The sequence below is a fragment of the Stegodyphus dumicola genome, chromosome 5 (genome assembly GCF_044657685.1).
Source record: "Stegodyphus dumicola isolate Sdum_Otavi_A_Nest chromosome 5, ASM4465768v1".
NCBI lineage: Eukaryota > Metazoa > Arthropoda > Arachnida > Araneae > Eresidae > Stegodyphus > Stegodyphus dumicola.
Genome location: NC_140772.1, coordinates 11,440,631 through 11,462,396, shown reverse-complemented (window position 1 = coordinate 11,462,396; position 21,766 = coordinate 11,440,631). Strand labels below are relative to the sequence as shown.

General features: G+C 30.6%; 1 protein-coding gene across 1 annotated transcript in view; it reads left to right on the top strand.

Moving 5' to 3' along the window:
• Window positions 1–301: 301 nt before the first annotated feature.
• LOC146997047 (uncharacterized) overlaps window positions 302–21,766 on the top strand; it is a 41,333-nt gene continuing 19,868 nt past the window's right edge. Inside the window, exon 1 of the mRNA XM_085816340.1 lies at window positions 302–427. The gene's annotated coding sequence lies outside the window, so the exon portion shown is untranslated. The remainder of the gene's footprint in view (window positions 428–21,766) is intronic.

The following is a 21,766-nucleotide window of genomic DNA, read 5'->3' as shown; positions in this document are numbered from 1 at the left end:
GAAAGTAAATTAATTATAAAATTATTTATTTTACATAAAAGAATCTATGAAAATCAGAGTTTAGATTATCGAGGAACGTTTTGTCAAAGATCAAATAATATACGTTCTCTGTGTTTGTTCCCAGCTTTCCGTACACGCTGCGATTTCCCGAAGAGAACTTATCTCTACACGATATAGGGGCGCTGTAATCGATATTGTTCACATTTCGTCTAAGGGAGGTGTCCTTCTTTACATGCACGTGTTTCTGTCAAACGTTGCTAAATCATTTCTTGGTGTTGGCGGAACTATTAAGGACTTGCTGTTTCGGACCATCGTCTCGGTGTTGGAGGAATATAGATCAGCGAATTATAAATTTGGAGCTAAGAACTCTTTCTGCAAAGGATTCGTTCAGTATTCGAGAATCTAGAAATTACTTAGAATTGAAAAGGTATGTTTTTTTTTGTTTATTTGTTTCTTATTTAGGATTCATTTATTCTGTATAATACTCATTGAGTATAATAATATCCCTCCGAATTAAATAATTCTTGTGTACTTGCATAATTTATTTGTATCGAAATCATTAACCGATTATAAATGACAATGTTTTTTCCTGAAGTGTCGAAATCTTTAAATTTATTTATTATATATGGTATTTTATTTAATTTTTAATTGCTTCTCGGGAAGTAATCATGGGTTCTCTGTTCCAATTAATGCATTCAGAGCATGTTTGAAATCGAAGCGTTGTCGATATTACCTGCGGCAGTTTATAATTATTTCCGATACAATTTTGCACAGTGCATTCTGTGACCTGCCGTTATGTAAAAAATGCTTCGTTTAAATTTTCAACATGTAATGCTTTGGAACATGTATGTGAATAACTTTATCTGTGTAGGTACGTGCGGTTTCATATTGTAATGCTTGTATAATATTAAGAATCCTAAATACCAGGTTTAAATGTCAGTTGTACTGCAAAGCTGAAGACACAAATGGATGTTCCATTCGTCTTCACATCTATTTTAGGAATGCTTAGTTGGTAATCGTAGCCAGGAACAAAGGTTGGCAAACTCGTCATTTTTTCACCGGTAGCAGTAATAATGCCATGTTTAGATCTTTCATTTCAAAATTTCTCAAAAGCTCCCTCAGTAATGTATTTATTTTTTCGAAATTTAAATGGCTTTCCCTTCGCATAGTTCTGTATATAGAATGAAAATAAATTGATATGCAGTAAGAAAATTTATTTGACAGGTGTAAAGCGTAAATATATGTTCAAAACCACTATTCTCGCTTGCATGTGCTTCGTTCATCACAATTTGTAACTGGAGAGTTATTTCGTTGCAAAGGGATATTAATTATTATATTCAATTAGCATTTATAGTAATTATACACTTGCTGTTTTGAAATGCTGGATGAAAGTTATTTACATATCCCGATAATAATAGGACGTTGTAAGAATATATTATCTCTTTGAACCATAATTTAGATAAGGAATATATTCCCGCAGTTAGATTATTTGTTGACATGATTAATTGTAGTTCCAATTTGCTATCACTACCATATTACATAAAGTATTGAATAAATATTTCTGCTAATTTTATATTGGAATAAATCCATTTCCTTGGTATTTTTACATTTTCTCTTTAGCAAGAATTCGAACAGATTTTTCAGGGTTATTGCGAAAATCTATTCCAGAGTCTTTTTTCATTTAATATGTAAAAGTTTGTCTTCATTTCCTCAATTTGGATTATCTTCATCATGCTTTGGAAAAAATAATTTTTGTATACATTAACGCTTTATTTCTTACTAAAATATTAAAAGATTTTAGTTAATAAATTTTTTTAATGTCGAATAATTTTGCGGTTTGGACTGAAAATACTCTGTTGGTTTTCCTTCAGGGCGTTCTTGGTTACTCGGCTCATGGCGATTTCAGAATGAGGATATCTCATACTCCCGTAATTAGAAAGTTAGAAATTTATCTAGTTCTTGCTTAGTTAGAAAAATCTACTTGTTTTTTGAAAGGAGTTAGGAATCTTAATATTATTTTGATAATTAAACAAAGAATCTTGTTCAAAGTTTTGTCATTTCCAATTACTATATTTTTTTACGTTTAAATGCCTGATCCTGTGTCTTTTATTCCTGAGTCGGTTTTTAATGTTTTTTGAGTAAATACGTAATTTTCCAAAATACTGTAATATGTAAGAAGGCATCGATGCGTAGTGGTAGCCTAACGTGTTGTATTACTGGAAAAAATATTAAACACTTGTAGGGTTTATAGTTATTTTAACTAACATTTATTTTAAGCTATCTTTCCTGTCAAAGGCCAACCAGCGGCCGAGCGGTAACCTCGCTGAACACTGGTATTTCGGCTCGAGGTTCGAATCCCGCGAAAGGGCTGGCTGCATGGGCGTTTTCGTATTTTTCCCCATATGTAACGTGTATACGAGCCAGTTCCCCTTAAAATGTCATCCACGAAGGCATCCCTCCCTTAAGGCAGATAGCCCTCGAGTGCTTTGCCATAATCTAATAAACCAAACCAAACCAAACTTTCCTGTCAAGCCTTTACTTTCCCCTAGAATTGCCATGCTAGAGTATCTAAATTGTAGTATATTCAACTTTAGCAGAAGTAAGTTGAGTTTAAATAGAAGGAAAACGAAATTGTAGGTGTGCTTCTTGAATCGCGAATGTGAAGGTTGTTACGTAGAAAATTAATAACGGCGCGTTTCGGCCTGTGTGCCTATCTCGGCAGTTTTTGCTGAATCTTTCAACTGCTTAATTGGTATGCTCGCTGAATCTCAGCGGTATTTTAGAACGCAGTTAGCTTAGTTTAAGATCTCAGAGACTCGTGGATAGTGATCTCGCTATTTTATTCATCCAGTCATTATTGTTCAGTTTTACGTTCTGTTTCAGTTAAACCGCCGGGTCGGCCTAGTTTGTGAGCGTCACGTGGACGCAGCTGTTATTTTTAAAGTTGAATAAAAAGGGCTCTAAGCCCTTCTTACGTGTCTCTGTTGTAAGTTTACACTTAGTAGCAGTCACTACCACAGTTGCTGACAAATTGGGGCCGCAACGATGCTACACACTTAAAATCCGGAATTTAGGATAAATGTAAAATACTACTCTTAAAACCGATTTCGTGCTGTGAATTTATCTTTTTCATAGAGTAGACTGTTCCACTTCGCAAATTTATGCTGCTAACTTAAAGCAGTTAAAGAGCACGTGTTGTCATACTGAATGAAGTTTGATATTACTTGATGCGAAATTAGGAAAGCGAAACTTATTTCAAATTTTGCGAATACTAGGTAAATCATGATGAAATCCCAAACTGGCAAAGAGCATAAGATCAATAGTATATTGTATAATTTTAGAAACTGTTATAGGACATAAGATTAATAGTAAATTGTATAATTTTAGAAACAGTAACAGGATTGTAATAAACTACGACTATTAGACTTTAATCACCAATTGTGCACCATAAGGTAATTTGGATGGTAAATTGATGTATGCTTTGAGTTAAATTGATGTACGCTTATGCATTATTTATAGACATTTATAGACAATTTTTAATAAATTTAAGTAATTCAATAATTAATTCTAAATTAACAATTAAAATGAAATTGTCTAGGGAATAATAATAAATTTGTAATTATTTTAAAAATACTTTCAAAATTACGTTTATATAATTGTGTAATTATTATAAAAGTACTTTCGAAATTACGTTTGTGATGAAATTTTATTTCTTACAAGCTACTCTGTTATCTGTTTTCTCCTCACATTCACCAGCAGCGTTCTTTAAATTAGTACATTTTGTTCGTCATATTGACGTTCTTGAAATAAGTAATACTCGTAAGTAAATTAATTATAAATTTAAGTATTTTAAATAAAGAAAATCATAATTTGTATTATTAAGGAAAGTTTCGTCAAAGATGAAATCATATAAGTTCCCTGTGTTTGTTCCCCAGCCTGATTCTTTCAATTGCATCTTATCTTTAACACAGGGTAGACTGTTCCATTTGGCAAATGTGTTCTGCTAATTTATGAAAGTTCAAGAGCCCATATTTTCATACTGAATGAATTTTATTTTACTTAATATCAAATTTAGGAGATAGAAATTATTTCTTATTTTTTAAATACTTTATAAATCATCTTTAAAATAAAAGACTAATTTACAAAATTTAAATTATTTTACCCAGAATTAATTTAATTCCTTTGCCGATATTTGAAGAAACGAAATATATTTTAGAATAAATAGATATCTTAGAATAATCAACATTATTACCCTCTCTCGCCCATATGCTACCTAATTCTATCCTGAGAAAATTTTGCGAGTAAGTCTAAGAGAAACACAGAAATAGTAAGAAATTAACAAATGAAAATTAGTCATTGATAAATTACTGACAACTATAGTATGTTTTTAAAGAAACTTAATTTTTTAATAAGAAAAACAGTAATCTCTACATTAGATTTTCTGACCGATATTCAGCCGATATCTGCGAATATATATATATATATATATAATTTTATATGAAATTTGCACCAATTTCGTTATCATAATTTATTGCATCAAATTATAAAATGTCTAGAAATGTAGTAAAATGTGTATAAACAATTTCTGCCCAATGTTGAATGTAGTGTATAATTAACAAAATGTAACATTATATATTGCCGTGGTCAAACAAAAATATCCAGTTAATAAAATGTTCAATGTATTTTAAATAACTAAATAGAAAATATGCTTGCGGTAAAACTTTGAAAACAAGAACACTTCTTTCGATTCATTCATTCAGTAAATTATGTTGACCTAGAACCCAAGGTCTATTAAATTCTTTGGTTGAGTTCGCTTGAAAAAGTTCTTTATTTCCAGGCAAAATAAAGAACACGTGTTAAATTAGTTATTTTCTAAGATCGGAAGACCAAAATGAGGTTGGCGTACCAGACACGTGATACGTAACTGGAACCCATCGTAACACGTGAATACAGGTGAACATGTTTTCACAGAATTCCAGCCGAAATTGCTTTCGCCTTTTCCACAATGGTCAATCAAACGGAATTCTGATGTTTTCGACTGTCTCATTTGAAAAAGAGCTACATCCCATTCTTCTGTCAATTCAAATTATAATAACCACTTGCTGTTCATGTTTCCTGAAATACATTTACGCATTTTAAGTTTAGACGGAATGCACATATGCCTATTTTCCTTGCCACCGAAAAGCTCCTACAATAAAATTATCATTTCTTTTGTGTCGCTGAGTCCACTGATTAAATTTGAAACAAAAATATTTTACTCTTTGTAGATGACTCATACAAAACTTCACCGCCAACCGATGATACACGCACTTACTGCATTATTATTGTAGATGTACGGTTCTTGAAGAGGTTGTTCCTGAATACCCCCATTGTTCCTGCAGAACGTACAAAGTATTTGGCATTTTTAGAATTCATTGATATAGTACTTATTCTCGCCACAATGCTAGATATTAGACAAAGAGTAGAGATCTTCGACTAGCAATAAACAAAAGCTACTTTCATCCAAATTTAAATTCGGGTTTCTAGGGCTATATAGTATTCGGGTTGAGCACTACGCTATTCAAAGTTTAATAAACTTAGGTAACATCGTTTCTTCATTCCTTAAAATAATACAGGGAGATAATATTTTGATTCAAAAGTTTTAAAACTGGTGCTGCCCTTTATAGTGGAGATCGCAGAATCCCGTTTCAAGACTAATAGCCCTTTCGGGCTGGCACCCTTTTGGGTAAATGTATTCTCCAGTATAAAAAAAATGATTAAGATACATCTTTTATTAACTATTTTACCTTTTATAAGAGCAATTATCATTTTCCATTCTAAATTAATAAGTATTTATTTCATTAATTTATAATTTATAATGAAAATATACGGAAGTACATCAATATAATAATTATAACACAGTAAAATTTATTTGTATCAGAGAGAAACATGAAAGAAAAGAAAGACTAAGGGAGGGGGAAACATGAAATATTAGAAACGTGTCTGCCTTTAATTGTCTTAATTATTGATGTATTTCTTAAGGTTTAACTTCTGGCGCTTAAAAAACAAGTAATTTATATATTTTCTGTTTGAAATTACATAGGGGGATTTCTATAAATACAAAGAGGATAAGTTTGCTGGTGCTTAAAATAGGGTGTTAATTGCAATGCCTAGAACTGAAAGTAATGAATTGTATTTTTGAAAAGGAAAAAAAAAAATTTTTCCATCATTCTTCGCCAGATTTCTTGTTGTTTAATTTAATTCAAATATTAGTTTAGTAGAAGTAAATAAATATGTACAAGTTTTCTTAAATACACAAAATATTACGCAATTTAATGGAACTTTTCAGTATAGAGATTGCACGTTTCAAGTAACTACGAACCGATAGGTATTAAAATAATTTAGGAGCCATTTTGAAATTTATTTTTTTTTTATTATTTTCCTTTACTTTGTAGAGCCATTTGATATTTGGAAGCAGGAAATGTGAAAAATCTTCAGTGCCCTCACTGAGACTTTAATCCTTAATTTTTTTAATGAATAATTTATTAATTAATTTAACAATAATTAATTATAAAATAACAATAAAACTACCGACTATTAAAATTAGTTTAATAGTAATTAATTAATTTACTAATAATTAACTATTGAATTTTTATATTATGAGTGATTATAATGCCCATTTCATTTTTTTTATTTACACTTGTTCCTGTTTCCTCATGGTCTTACCTAGGGCGCCTGCACTCCTAATTTTAGAAATTAAGTCTTATTCTAACAGAGTTTAGCTGGTAGCCATAGCCTAGAAACATTTTTGGCCAACTCATTACGTTTTTTATCGGTAGTTCCAATAACGCCACGTTTAGATATGTCATTTTAAAATTTTTCAATAAATAATACAATTGTATCTTTTCTTCGAAATTTAAACAGCTTTTCTTTTGCATAGATATGTAATAAAAATTTAAATAAAATGATATGCAGTAAGAAATTTTATTTGATGGAAGTTAAAAGCAATGTATTCAAAACTACTTTTCTCGCCTGCACCTCTTTCATTCAAAACAAATGTGTAACTGTAGAATCATTTTGTTACAAAGTGATATTATTTATTTTATTTCATTTTATTGAATTAGTATGATAATAGTTGTACAGTTGCGGTGTTGAAATGCTGAATGAAAATTGTTTACTTATATTGCGGGTTTTCATATCACGATAATATAATAAGACATTTGAAAAGTCGTATATTATCTATTTGAACCATTGTTTAGATTTGTTTGGATGAGAAATATTGTCGTGCAGTTAGACCGTTTGTTGGCATAAATCTTTGAGGGTCGCAATTGTTTACACCACCATAGTACGTAAAGTATTGAATAAATACTTTCGCTAATTTTATATACGAATAAATCTAGTCTGTTGGCAATTTTAAGTTATCTGTACCAACACTTCGAGGAAATTCTTCACTTTTATTGCGAAATTCTATTCCACTGTATTTTTGTGCATTTAATACGTAAAAATTTACATTCATTTCCTCAATTCGGATTATCTTTATCATGCTTTGTGGAGAATAACTTTTGTATACCTGAAGGTTTATTTCTTATTAAAATATTAAAAGTTAATAAATTATTTATATGTTGAATAAATTTGAGGATTTGTCTGTTCGTTTTCCTTTAGGGCGTTCATAATTACTCGACTAATGGCAATTTTAGGATGTTGACATCTCATACTAATTCAACAAGATCGTAAATAAAAAATAAGAATTTCATCTAGTCCTTGCTTAGCTAGAAAAATCTACTTGTTTTCTTGAAATCAGTTAGGATTTTAATCTTAATAATATTTTGATAATTAGACAAAAAAACCGATTAAAAGTTTTTTCAAATTATTATATATTTTTTTTTCCCGTACAAATAAATGCCTTTGACTTCTATTCCTGAATCACTTTTCAAATGTTTTTGTGTTGATACGTAATTTTTCAAAATTCTGTGATATGTAAGAAGATATCGATGTGTAGTGGTAGGCTAACGTGTTGTATCACTGAAAAAATAAGGACTTAAAATCGAAATTTAGGATAAATGTAAAGTGCTACTCTTCAAACTGATTTCGTGCTGTGAATTTATCTTTTGCACAGAGTAGAATGTTCCACTTCGCAAATTTATGCTGCTAATTTAATGGCAGTTCAAGGTCACGTGTTGTCATACTGAATAAATTTTGATATTACTTAATGCGAAATTAGGAAAGCAAAATTTATTTCAAATTTTGCGAATGCTAGGTAAATAAAGATGAAATTCCAAGCGTGTAAAGAACATAAGATGAATAGTATATTGTATAAATTTAGAAATTGTAACAGGATTTTAATCTCCTACGCTGAGTCTCCAGTCACCAATATTGCAACAAAGGTAATTCTGACGGTCAATTAAATAGTTGAATTGATAACCGCCTATGTATTATTTATTGACCATTTCTTATAAACATTAAATTATTTCAATAATTAATCCTAAAATAAAAATTAAAATTTTATGCTCAAATTGAGTTCTCTAGGGAATCATAATTTTGTAATTATTAGAAAAATACTTTCAAAATAACGTTTTTGATGAAATTTTATTTCTTCTAAACTTCTGTGTTATCTGTTTTCTCCTTACATTGATCAACAGCCTTCTTTAATTTAGTACATTTTTTCCCCACATTCATGTTCACCAAATCAGTAATACTCGAAAGTAAATTAATTATAAAATTATTTATTTTACATAAAAAAAAATCTATGAAAATCAGAGTTTAGATTATCGAGGAGCGTTTTGTCAAAGATCAAATAATATACGTTCTCTGGGTTTTATTCCCCAGCTTTCCGTACACGCTGTGATTTCCCGAAGAGAACTTATCTCTACATGATATATGGGCGCTGTAATCGATATTGTTCACATTTCGTCTAAGGCAGGTGTCGTTCTTTACATGCACGTGTTTCTGTCAAACGTTGCTAAGTCATTTCTTGGTGTTGGCGGAACTATTAAGGACTTGCTGTTTCGGACCATCGTCTCGGTGTTGGAGGAATATAGATCAGCGAATTATAAATTTGGAGCTAAGAACTATTTCTGCAAAGGATTCGTTCAGTATTCGATAATCTAGAAATTACTTAGAATTGAAAATGTATGTTTTTTTTTTCTGTTCTTTTTTTTTTTTTTTTTTTTTTTTTTAGGATTCATTTATTCTGTATAATAGTCATTCAGTATTATAATGATGTCCCTCCGAATTAAATAATTCTTGTGTACTTGCATAATTTATTTGTATCGAAATCATTAATCGATTATAAATGACAATGTTTTTTCCTGATCTGTCGAAATCTTTAAATTTATTTATTATATATAGTATGTTATTTAATTTTTAATTGCTTCTCGGGAAGTAATCATGGGTTCTCTGTTCCAATTAATGCATTCAGAGCATGTTTGAAATCGAAGCGTTGTCGATATTACCTGCGACAGTTTATAATTATTTCCGATACAATTTTGCACACTGCATTCTGTGACCTGCCGTTATGTAAAAAATGCTTCGTTTAAATTTTCAACATGTAATGCTTTGGAACATGTATGTGAATAACTTTATCTGTGTAGGTACGTGCGGTTTCATATTGTAATGCTTGTATAATATTAAGAATCCTAAATACCAGGTTTAAATGTCAGTTGTACTGCAAAGCTGAAGACACAAATGGATGTTCCATTCGTCTTCACATCTATTTTAGGAATGCTTAGTTGGTAATCGTAGCCAGGAACAAAGGTTGGCAAACTCGTCATTTTTTCACCGGTAGCAGTAATAATGCCATGTTTAGATCTTTCATTTCAAAATTTCTCAAAAGCTCCCTCAGTAATGTATTTATTTTTTCGAAATTTAAATGGCTTTCCCTTCGCATAGTTCTGTATATAGAATGAAAATAAATTGATATGCAGTAAGAAAATTTATTTGACAGGTGTAAAGCGTAAATATATGTTCAAAACCACTATTCTCGCTTGCATGTGCTTCGTTCATCACAATTTGTAACAGGAGAATTATTTCGGTGCGAAGGGATATTAATTATTATATTCAATTAGCATTTATAGTAATTATACACTTGCTGTTTTGAAATGCTGGAAGAAAGTTATTAACATATCCCGATAATAATAGGATGTTGTAAGTATGGGTGTACTCCAACTGAGCTAATGAAAATCCCCCCCCCGGGGAGATTTGATTGGCGGATTGCGGCAATCAAAATTTCTTCCCCCATGCTGCCTATGGGGTTACAATTTAACTTTTCGTGCCAATTGTAGTGAACAGGAAAATAAAAATAAATAAATATAAATTACATATCACAAGAACAAGGAAAAAATATCTAACAAGCAGGCTAATTAATTGAATAACAGTAATAAATGCAAAAGCTAACGAAGAAAATAAAATGTATTGGTAAATATAGTACATATTAGCATTACAAACATCTTTCATTTATGATAATAATATCATAAATTAAATAATTATAAAGCATACAAAATCTATTTTTAATAAATTACATCAATAATAGTCAATATGTCTGAACTAGACTGGAAAATTTAATAGAGTGCAAAACATTATTCCATATCAAAGTGTGTTAAAATGTGCTAGAAATATTTTTCGTTAATTAAAGCAATCATATAAATGTTTGCAGAAATTAATAGTTAAATTTTAAAAAAAGCTTAGCATGAAATCTGTTATAACAACATTACTATGCGTTTGGATCACTGACGTATAAATTGTAAATAAATGTAAATTATTATGCTAAGAAATTTTTCTAAAATTTATCTAGAAGAAAAGAATTAGATAAACAGCACTGCAAATTAATATAATGAATCAGGCCTCTCAATAAATAAATGCTTATTTTTTTTAACCAAAAATTAAAAATTAGGATGCAAAAGTTTGTGTAATATACTTGGAAATATCTGAACATATAATTAGTTATAAACATACAATTAAATTAATAACAAGCTAATTAACAGTAACATTAAGCTTAATTTCATTCAATCTAAAACAAGCAATACATCAGGAGCTCCGCATAAGTGAAGTTTTAATGCTATTTTACTTAGATTTGCGTATAAAATAAAAGTTGCACTTGTGAAACAAGTGAATAATGTACTGATAGCCAACAGGAATTAAAATACAGTGGTTAAAAATATAACAACTTGTCAGAAGGTATGCAAAGTTGCCATGGCTAGAGAAATTGAATGATTATAGAAAACTCATAAAGTTAAGCGCTACAGTGTGAAAAACAATTCTGGAATAAACATGTTAAGAAAATTAGATGGAGAAATAATCCTTAATTTATTGATATCCATATAAACTCTATGCTTTTGGGAAAATGTTACATATAATTTGCACCGAGGTATCAATCACCGAAACTGAGTTAATTTCTTTCCTTATTTTTTCTTATTAGAGGGATTTGTAAAAAGATATGCTACGGTAAAGGTAAAACTTTTTGCAATACATAATTGCAAAAATTAAATTAAAAAAAGTATATTTACTTCATGAACTGAAATTTTTACGCTACATTTTTATACAGTAAATAAGTACAAAAGAAAGAAAGTGCTTGGGGATCAGTGGGACTAGAATGTCGGGTCGAACTACCAAAGTTTAGTGACTTTTCCACAAGACGTTTTGAAATTATGCTGAACAATATTTAAAGAAAATAGAAGATACAGCACACGTAAGAACAAATGTGTGCTGAATTAGAGATTTACATGTTTGGTGAATGAGTTAAACTTACCTGTATGCCATTATGAAATTTTAGGAATGTAGCATAAAAGCATGAGTGAAAAAAGCAATGGCAATCTGAATCATTGTAATCTAAATGTATATTATTATGAGTATCTGCTATTAATTTCAATACTGCTGAAAAAATTATAAATGAATTACATTATAAATCACATGAACTAGTTGCATTATAAATTACAACAGTTAGAAATATTAATAGCCTGATTTAGCGACCATCTTTGTTAACAAATAATTTCAAGTAATTAATTTTACAAATAATTCAGCCTGAAACTAGGTTGGAAAATAAGCTACATGCTCAAGATTAAGCTCTGCCAAGGTGTTAGAAACATCTTCTATTAACAAGAGTTGTGATGCAAGAATTTGTAAAAATGATCATTTAAATATAAATTGGCATAAATACAATACAAAGATATAAATTCTACATGCATGAAAACTTGAGTACAGTGCAACAATATGTGAAAAAGGAATGGATTAAAAGAGAACTGAAAATCCCAGGATATGAATATAAGAAAGTTTATTTTTTTTAAAATTTTTTTGTTAATTATGAAAATTCTGCTCTGACGCTCATAATTATCAATTTATTAATTAAATGTGTATTAGAAATTAAATGTATGCGAAAGTACATCAGGTGGAAAACAGTATAAATATTTAAACCTTTCTAGTATTAAAATATAGAATTTGTAACAATGTTAAATAACCTTAAATTAACTTCAATAATTAAAAATGGAAAGCTTAATACGGGAATATATTGCAATAATATTAGTGTGAATTTAGAATGACTTAAGAAATCCAATTTTGAGATTTAATAAAGATAATTTTTATAATTAAATTAGAACTGTTTACATAAAATGGTAAATTTGAAAGTTAAAACCATTCTGCTATCTATGAACATTTGTTAATTTTTATCTAGACAAGAAACTTATTTAAGGTGAGCTACAAATCCGATATTTGATACGCTGATTATGTATCAGTTTTGTGTATGTCATTAATCTATCAATTTTACTATTCAAAACTAATATATATATCAGCGACTTAAATCTACAATTTGGAAAGTTTTTAATTCTTACAGAGAATAAAAAAGATCTGGCTTATCATTCATTTAAGCATCATAAAACTTTAAAATGAGCGTAAAAGAAATTTATTTTTTAGCACACGCCAGACTTTAAATTAATATTTGTTTTACATGCACAATTTTTACAATATTGATAAACGAAAATAAAGGCTTGCAGTCTCAATAGGAGGTCTCATTAATGGCGATAAACGACTTTTTGTAGCACCCAATCTTCTTGGAAAGAATTGGGGGACAGGAAACATCTCGCAGTTCGTGGATTAAAAAAGAGGGGGAAGGGAATTTTCGATCAAATTTGGCACAGTTCATACCCTACCGTAAGAATATATTATCTCTTTGAACCATAATTTGGATGAGGAATATAATCCCGCAGTTAGATTATTTGTTGACATGATTAATTGTAGTTCCAATTTGCTATCACTACCATATTACATAAAGTATTGAATAAATATTTCTGCTAATTTTATAATGGAATAAATCCATTTCCTTGGTATTTTTACATTATCTCTTTAGCAAGAATTCGAACAGATTCTTCAGGGTTATTGCGAAAATCTATTCCAGAGTCTTTTTTCATTTAATATGTAAAAGTTTGTCTTCATTTCCTCAATTCGGATTATCTTCGTGATGCTTTGAGAAAAATAATTTTTGTATACTTTAAGGTTTTATTTCTTACTAAAATATTCAAAAATTTTCAGTTAATAAATTTTTTTAATGTCGAATAATTTTGCGGTTTGGGCTGAAAACACTCTGTTGGTTTTCCTTCAGGGCGTTCTTGGTTACTCGGCTGATGGCGATTTTAGAATGTGGATATCTAATACTACCGTAATTAGAAAGTTAAAATTTTATCTAGTCCTTGCTTAGTTAGAAAAATCTACTTGTGTTTTGAAAGGAGCTAGGACTTAGGTTTTGTTAAAATGAGTTAGGAATCTTAATATTATTTAGAAAATTACACAAAGAATCTTGTTCAAAGTTTTGTCATTTCAAATTACTATATTTTTTTACGTTTAAATGCCTGATTCTGTGTCTTGTATTCCTGAATCAGTTTTTAGTGGTTTTTGAGTAAATACGTAATTTTCCAAAATACTGTAATATGTAATAAGGCATCGACGCGTAGTGGTAGCCTAATAACGTGTTGTATTACTGGAAAAAATATTAAACACTTGTAGGGTTTATATTTATTTTAACTAACATTTATTTTAAGCTATCTTTCCTGTCAAGGCTTTACTTTGCCCTAGAATTGCCATGCTAGACTATGTAAACTGTAGTAGAGTAAATTGTAGTATATTCAATAATTGTAGTATATTCTTTAGCAGAAGTAAGTTGAGTTTATGTAGAAGGAAAACGAAATTGTAGGTGTGCTTCTTGAATCGCGAATGTGAAGGTTGTTACGTAGAAAATTAATAACGGCGCGTTTCGGCCTGTGTGCCTATCTCGGCAGTTTTTGCTGAATCTTTCAACTGCTTAATTGGTATGCTCGCTGAATCTCAGCGGTATTTTAGAACGCAGTTAGCTTAGTTTAAGATCTCAGAGACTCGTGGATAGTGATCTCGCTATTTTATTCATCCAGTCATTATTGTTCAGTTTTACGTTCTGTTTCAGTTAAACCGCCGGGTCGGCCTAGTTTGTGAGCGTCACGTGGACGCAGCTGTTATTTTTAAAGTTGAATAAAAAGGGCTCTAAGCCCTTCTTACGTGTCTCTGTTGTAAGTTTACACTTAGTAGCAGTCACTACCACAGTTGCTGACAAATTGGGGCCGCAACGATGCTACACACTTAAAATCCGGAATTTAGGATAAATGTAAAATACTACTCTTAAAACCGATTTCGTGCTGTGAATTTATCTTTTTCATAGAGTAGACTGTTCCACTTCGCAAATTTATGCAACTAACTTAAAGCAATTAAAAAGCACGTGTTGTCATACTGAAAGAAATTTGATATTACTTGATGCGAAATTAGGAAAGCAAAACTTATTTCAAATTTAGCGAATACTAGGTAAATCAGGATGAAATCCCAAACGGGCAAAGAGAGTAAGATCAATAGTATATTGTATAATTTTAGAAACTGTCATAGGACATAAGTTTAATAGTAAATTGTATAATTTTGGAAACAGTTACAGGATTGTAATATACTACGACTATTAGACTTTAATCACCAATTGTGCACCATAAGGTAATTTGGACGGTAAATTGATGTACGCTTATGCATTATTAATAGACCATTTTTATAAATTTAAAGTAATTCAATAATTAATTCTTATTTAACAATTAAAATGAAATTGTCTAGGGAATGATAATAAATTTGTAATTATTTAAAAAATACTTTCAAAATTACGTTTACATAATTTGGTAAATATTATAAAAGTACTTTCGGAATTACGTTTGTGATGAAATTTTATTTCTTACAAGCTACTCTGTTTACTCCTCACATTCACCAGCAGCGTTCTTTAAATTAGTACATTTTGTTCGTCATATTGACGTTCTTGAAATAAGTAATACTCGTAAGTAAATTAAATATATATTTAAGTATTTTAAATAAAGAAAATCATAATTTGTATTATTGAGGAAAGTTTCGTCAAAGATGAAATTATATAAGTTCCCTGTGTTTGTTCCCCAGCCTGATTCTTTCAATTGCATCTTATCTTTAGATAGCTTTTTGTTATTATTATTTGAATAATAATAATAATAAAACATTCTCGTAGCAATTTGAAATGACTATAACATTATACTTATTATCATATATTTCTTACCTTTTCACCATTAATGGAAAAATTATTTTTCCGGTTAATGAAGACAAAACAAAAATTAATATCACACCACACTCGCAACATCTGCGGTTTCATTTGAATGTAACCCAAAATAATTCTTGGTAAGCTAGGTAGAATCACATTTGTGATTGCACTCCAGTTCTTTTACAGCTGGTCGAGAGAATTAACATCTACTGTATGTGGAAATAGCGAACAAAACAGTAAGAAATTGAAACAATTACCTGTAGACAACTTGTATTCATAGCATTCTAAAATGAGCTTTTGGTAAAATTTGACCGCAAATAAAACAGTAGTAATGAACGAATGTTTTTTCATGAAGTGGGTCCAATACTTTCACAGCAGGGCTATTTCATGTATTCTGCAGAGAGACGGATGTATGGTTTGTTGTAACTGCTGTATACAAATGTCTGGCTCGGAATTCCACAGCAGCAATTGGCACAACTTTCATGGTTGATGGTATAATATGGAGGTACCAAAAATTAGTATTATCACAGTAACTGCAAGATGGCTTACATTTCTAAAACTCAGTTAACACATTTCATGCAGAAAGAAAATATTATCCAGTTTCATTCTTAAATCAAGGTCACTGAAATGTGGTAAAAGCAATCTGCTTAAGAAAACAGATGCCTCTGTAGAGGACTTTCTATGGAAAACTGGCTTTCATTCCCATTATACGTGGGCAAAACCAATGTCGTGTAATATAATAATCTATTAGTACAGTAAATACATTTAATTTCTTTGCATTTATTTATGTCATGCTGCTTTTCATGTAATTTAGTATGATAACCTTATAAGTTTATTTAATTCTGCTCATGGTCTACGGAAGTAAGGTAAGTCACCTGTTATGAGAATATCAAGTTATTAATATTTATGTGAAAGTCTGCAATAACTTTTCATATCATAAGAGATTTACAAATGTGTATATAACTTACATGTGTAGTTATTATGCAAGATCTATAGAAAGTATCCAAAATTACCATGACATTAATCACACTGTACGAACAGGCAAGACATTATACATTAGGAGAAAATTAACTAATATTTTGGGGGATGAAATACTATTTTACACATGGGAACTGTTTAAACAGATGAGAAAAATTCATGCTTTTCTCCCTACAGTTACAGAATATATATATACATTGTTTCATAAGAATAAAAAGTAAAGTTAAATTTAAATAATTCTCATGCGCCATTGCTGCAAAGAATTAAATTTGAATTTAACAAATATTCTCTCTTCATATAAAGTTAATTTAAATTATGAAATTTTAATTGCATACATATCAAAGATTAATTATTGCTGCGAATTAATTTACTATATCATTGAAATTCTGAGAGCATATGTAAATTAAATGCACGTATCCATGAAAAAATATATAATATTGACTATGAAACCATGAAACCATGAAAAAATATATAATATTCCAAAAAACTAATCCCTAATATATACATATATATATATATATATATATCAAAGACAGGCATATGCATAATTTCTGTTAGAGAAACAGTTTCTCCGAGATGTCTTGGTTCGTGTGTATGAGCTGCGGGAGGAACTTAAAGTGTTTCTGACAAATGAGGGGTCAGATTACGCAAAGCAGCTTGCAAGTGATGAGTGGTGTGCAAGGCTGGCATACCTGGCAGATATATTTCATCATCTGAATGAATTGAACACCCGAATGCAAGGCCGAAATGAAAACCTGCTTACAAGTACAGATAAAATAAATGGATTCCGTTCAAAGGTGCAACTCTGGCATCAACACGTGAAAAGTGGCAATCTTGAAATGTTCACACTCACCATGCAATGGCAAGGTGTTCACACTGCTGCACTGTGTGAGATAATAGTTAAGCATTTAAAAACTCTTGAGGAGAAGTTGTCATTTTATTTCTCTTCAGTCTCCACTGAATGCCTTGACTGGGTTAGGGACCCTTATAGCTCAGCATCAGTTGTTGGAAAGGAAATAACTTTACAGGAGCAGGAGGAACTAATTGAACTGAGACAAAATTGTGGTTGCAAGCTAAGATTTGCTGATCTACCTTTGGACAGTTTTTGGTTGGATACTGCCAAGGAGTTCCCCCTTCTGGCAAACAAAGCTATTTTGACATTGCTCCCTTTTACCACTACGTATCTGTGTGAGATTAGCTTTTCAAGCATGATTGCTATGAAAACCAAATACAGAGAGAGACTGAGAACTGTTGACGAAGAGCTACGTGTGTGTCTTTCTTCGATTCCAGCCAGAATATCAGCTTTGTGTTCAGCCAAACAGGCCCAGGTTTCGCACTAAAAGTATTTTATAATTTTCACTATTCTGTTTACTTAATATTTCATAATAAAGTAATTATAAAATACTTTTTTGTGCTTATTTGATTCCTATTCAAGAGAATTACTTTATTATAGTCAATATAGGCACAGAGTTAATTTTTTAACATTTTCTAATGGTGGTGTGCCTCGTGATTTTTTTCCCCGCGACAAGTGTGCCTTGGCCAAAAAAGGTTGGGAAACGCTGCTTTAGATTATGAAAACTGAAATACTTCTGGAAATGTTTCCGAATCAAAGACTATGCTTAAATGACCTATTTGAGAATATTATATATTTTTATACGTAAACACACAAATTTTTAATGTTATTGTATCAGGATTCTTTCTTTTTCATCCCGTTTTTTTTTTTTCGTAGTAATGATCGAAATCGTTAATTACTGCGAATTTTGGAATGCAGTAATAATATCACCATGTAGGTTTCCCCCTTCAAATGTCCAAATAAATTAATGTAGTTTTAGTGATGGTAGTTTAATATTTAGATTTGTTTGAATGAGCATACTCTTGTTTGAATATATAATTAAAAAGTCATGTACATATTCAAGCATATTCTTGTTTGAATATGCACACAAGTTCTTAATTATATTAAAGAAGCAACTTTAAAAATAAGCCATTTTTTGTATAACTCTAATCTATTTGAACAGAGGCCGGTATCTTGTGATACAATGCCAATACTACCACCCATGATTTTGCTTTTCTGAGAGTTCTTAAACCTTGGGTCGTACTCCACAATTGAATCAGAAAATCATACTCCCCAGTTGAATCAGAAAGTAAAACCTTGAGGCTTTGAAAATTTATTTCAGATATATGCAATTAAAGTAACATTAACTGTATTCCCTTCATTTTAAAAGAAATGAAATATATTGCATTTTTTCTGCAGTACTATAACATTGTTATTTTTTATTATTCTAAGATGAGCTGTAAATTAAATTTACATATTGAAAAATACCACCAAGAGCATCATAATAGTGATATCACATTACAGGTTTAGAAGTAATTCCAGAAACAAAATATGCCACAAACATACAGTACATAACATTTTGTGCCATACCGGCATTCCAAGGTGGGCAGTAGGAAATCATCAAAATTTAAATCTCGAATCTAAGCATCATATGTACCTCAAGAAACAAAAGCCTACGTTAGGCTATATTTTAGGGTGCCTCTTGGATTATCAGCAAGTTGTTTCATTTATGGTAACCTGAGTAGTTGAATGTTATCGAAACCCGATTATATGATATGATTGGTTGCGTGACTGCAGTCAATTTTACTGATGGGGAAATATTGAGGGCTTATTGCTGCATTGCATATTGTGTGCTTTGCATCGTAAAATGGCTGCCGGTGATAAACTAAGTGTTTGGTGGTATAGAATGAGAGATGCGAAGGTGTATTTTTTGTTGTTGTTGTTGTTTTTTGAAGTGGTTGAGGGCAGAAGAAAACAAACATTGTTGGATGTAATTCAACAGAACTATATGTTCTGTTTGTATGAAGAAAATGCGTATGCTCGACGCCAAAGGTCATTGAGATGGCTTTATGGGTTTGTCGCAAGAAAGGTTCAAATGCTCAACATATAAAGCATTCAGTTACAAAGGTAATATGGTTTGAGGAAAGTTTTTGGAGGCTGTTAAGGAATTTTGTGTGCCAAAGACTGAAGTCGCAGAAATTTCTAAATAAGTGGATATTTCCTTTGTGTAGTGAGTAGATGCAATAGTAGTGTGTAGTGCTTTATTATGTTATTTTGTTGTTTGATTTAAAATGCAGTTTATTGAGATTATATGCATGCTTTTTTTTTTACTCTAGTGTAGAGTTGGGCGCTCCTTCGCCTTTTAAGCGAAAATAGATTGATGCGTATGTGGGCAAAGTCAATGCCGAGTTTGTGCAATGCTCTGATTAAGTGAAAATAGATCAATGTGTACATAGTCTCTGCAATCCTTTAACTTGTTATTTTGGTTCTGTGTAGCGGCTATCTTAAAATTGTGCTTTGCTGCCCAATCATAACTTAGCAAGGCCACAATAGCTATGTCTAAGAGGTGGTATACTTTAGTGGAGGACTTGTTACAGAGAACTGGTCCATATTCACGTTAACATGGAAAAAACCCACAAAGCATTCCTTTGGGATCAAACCCAAACCAGGTCAAACAACAAGTATTCAGAGGTCTAAACCACTTGCCACTGGTGGGGCACACCACTGGAGAGAAGATCCTGTATTATTTGCTATATTAAAATGGTAAATTTGGCAAAGAACGTTTGAAGATTTCTTTGACAAACTGCCAATAAAATTTCTAAAATAAGCAAAGGCCAATACAAGCAATGGAACAGCTTTAGTATTAGTCATTTTGGCGATTTTTTGATTTGGCTAGAAAGTTTTGTTGCCAAGGCCAACCCGGCTTTGATGCGTGAACAAAACCCGTTCCCATTCATGATAAATATATCTAGGCTAAATAAAAATGCTACAAAATAGGCTCTTTATTAGATTACTGCAAAAATGTCTTTCTCCAAATTTTATCACTTAGTACTGCTAAGATAAATTCCTGAGACACTGCCATATGTTATAAGTAATCGTATGTCATGAGTAATGAAATTTACAAGATTAATAGTGCAAGTTATAGGTTTTTTGTCAATTCCTTTAGAAAAAAATTATTTAGATATCTTAGACTTTCTTAAATTCTAATGTGTGAAATCGAGCGAGAACAGTGAATGAAATAAAATAAACTGAAAGCGTAAATGAAAAAATAATGGGCTAAAATTGATCTTTTTATTTATGAGGGCAAGAAGCTACAGTAGTAAAAATTGAATTAATAAGCTTCAAATGAATAACAAATATAAAAAAAGGAGCATATATATGCATTAGGCTGGCATCTGCTATACACTATTCGCGATGTATCTTACGATCGGCAATTAAAGACATGTCATGCTACGAAGTTAACCCTGACCTACCAGTTTACTTGTGTCTTATATTTAGTGTGATTATTATGGAATTTTTTTTTTTTTTTTTTTTTAATGTTTGGCATGTTTGATTCATTCCAACGACAGTTACGGACGAAAATTATTAAGTGCCATTCTTTGAAATTACAGGAATTAGCTCCTAAATTAGGAACTGCTCGCAAATTTACATGTGATGATTGTGAGGAACTTTTTTCAAAACAGAACCTACTTCGTGCACATGAACGCGTAGAACATGGAAAAAATGACGCAACTGAAAAAATACAACCCTACAAGAATTTCAACGTTTTTGATTGATGTCCTTCTTATACTGAGCTATGGGAAAACAATTTGGTATCTTTTATTTGAATAGACAACAGTAAATTAAAATGGTCTGAAATAGAAGCCCCGAATGAAAAAAATTAATTAAACTGTTACAAATTGTGCAAGAAATATGCGTCAAGTTTTTGATGATTTAATTATTTAAAAAGGTTTGGTCAACTAATTATGAAATTTAAAAAAATAAAAATCGTGAAAAAGAAAACTGGATACAAAATTTTAGTCATTTCAAAGAAAAACTCATTTCATTGCACAGTGCCATTTAAATGATAGAATGCCAATAAATGACGAACATTTCGACATTTCCATGTGTATGTCATCCATTTAATCTCGAAAAGTGTTAAGTTTCTAACAAATCATAACTTAAATTTTTCCCTTGTTAATTCAACATAACTGCTTTTAAATATTTATTTATACATGAGTTACAGCAACCTTCATATTAGTATGCTTTTGGCATAAATTAAAAATATGAATCTAAAGGTAATATAGTTGATAATGACATATATTTTTCAAATTTTATTCAGGGGGTCTGCTATAATTGTGCCATGTTTTTATAACAAGAATATTTTTTTTTCTATTCCTAGGGCAAATTTAACAGCAAATTCCAATCTTTTCAATGTATAGTTTTGCTAC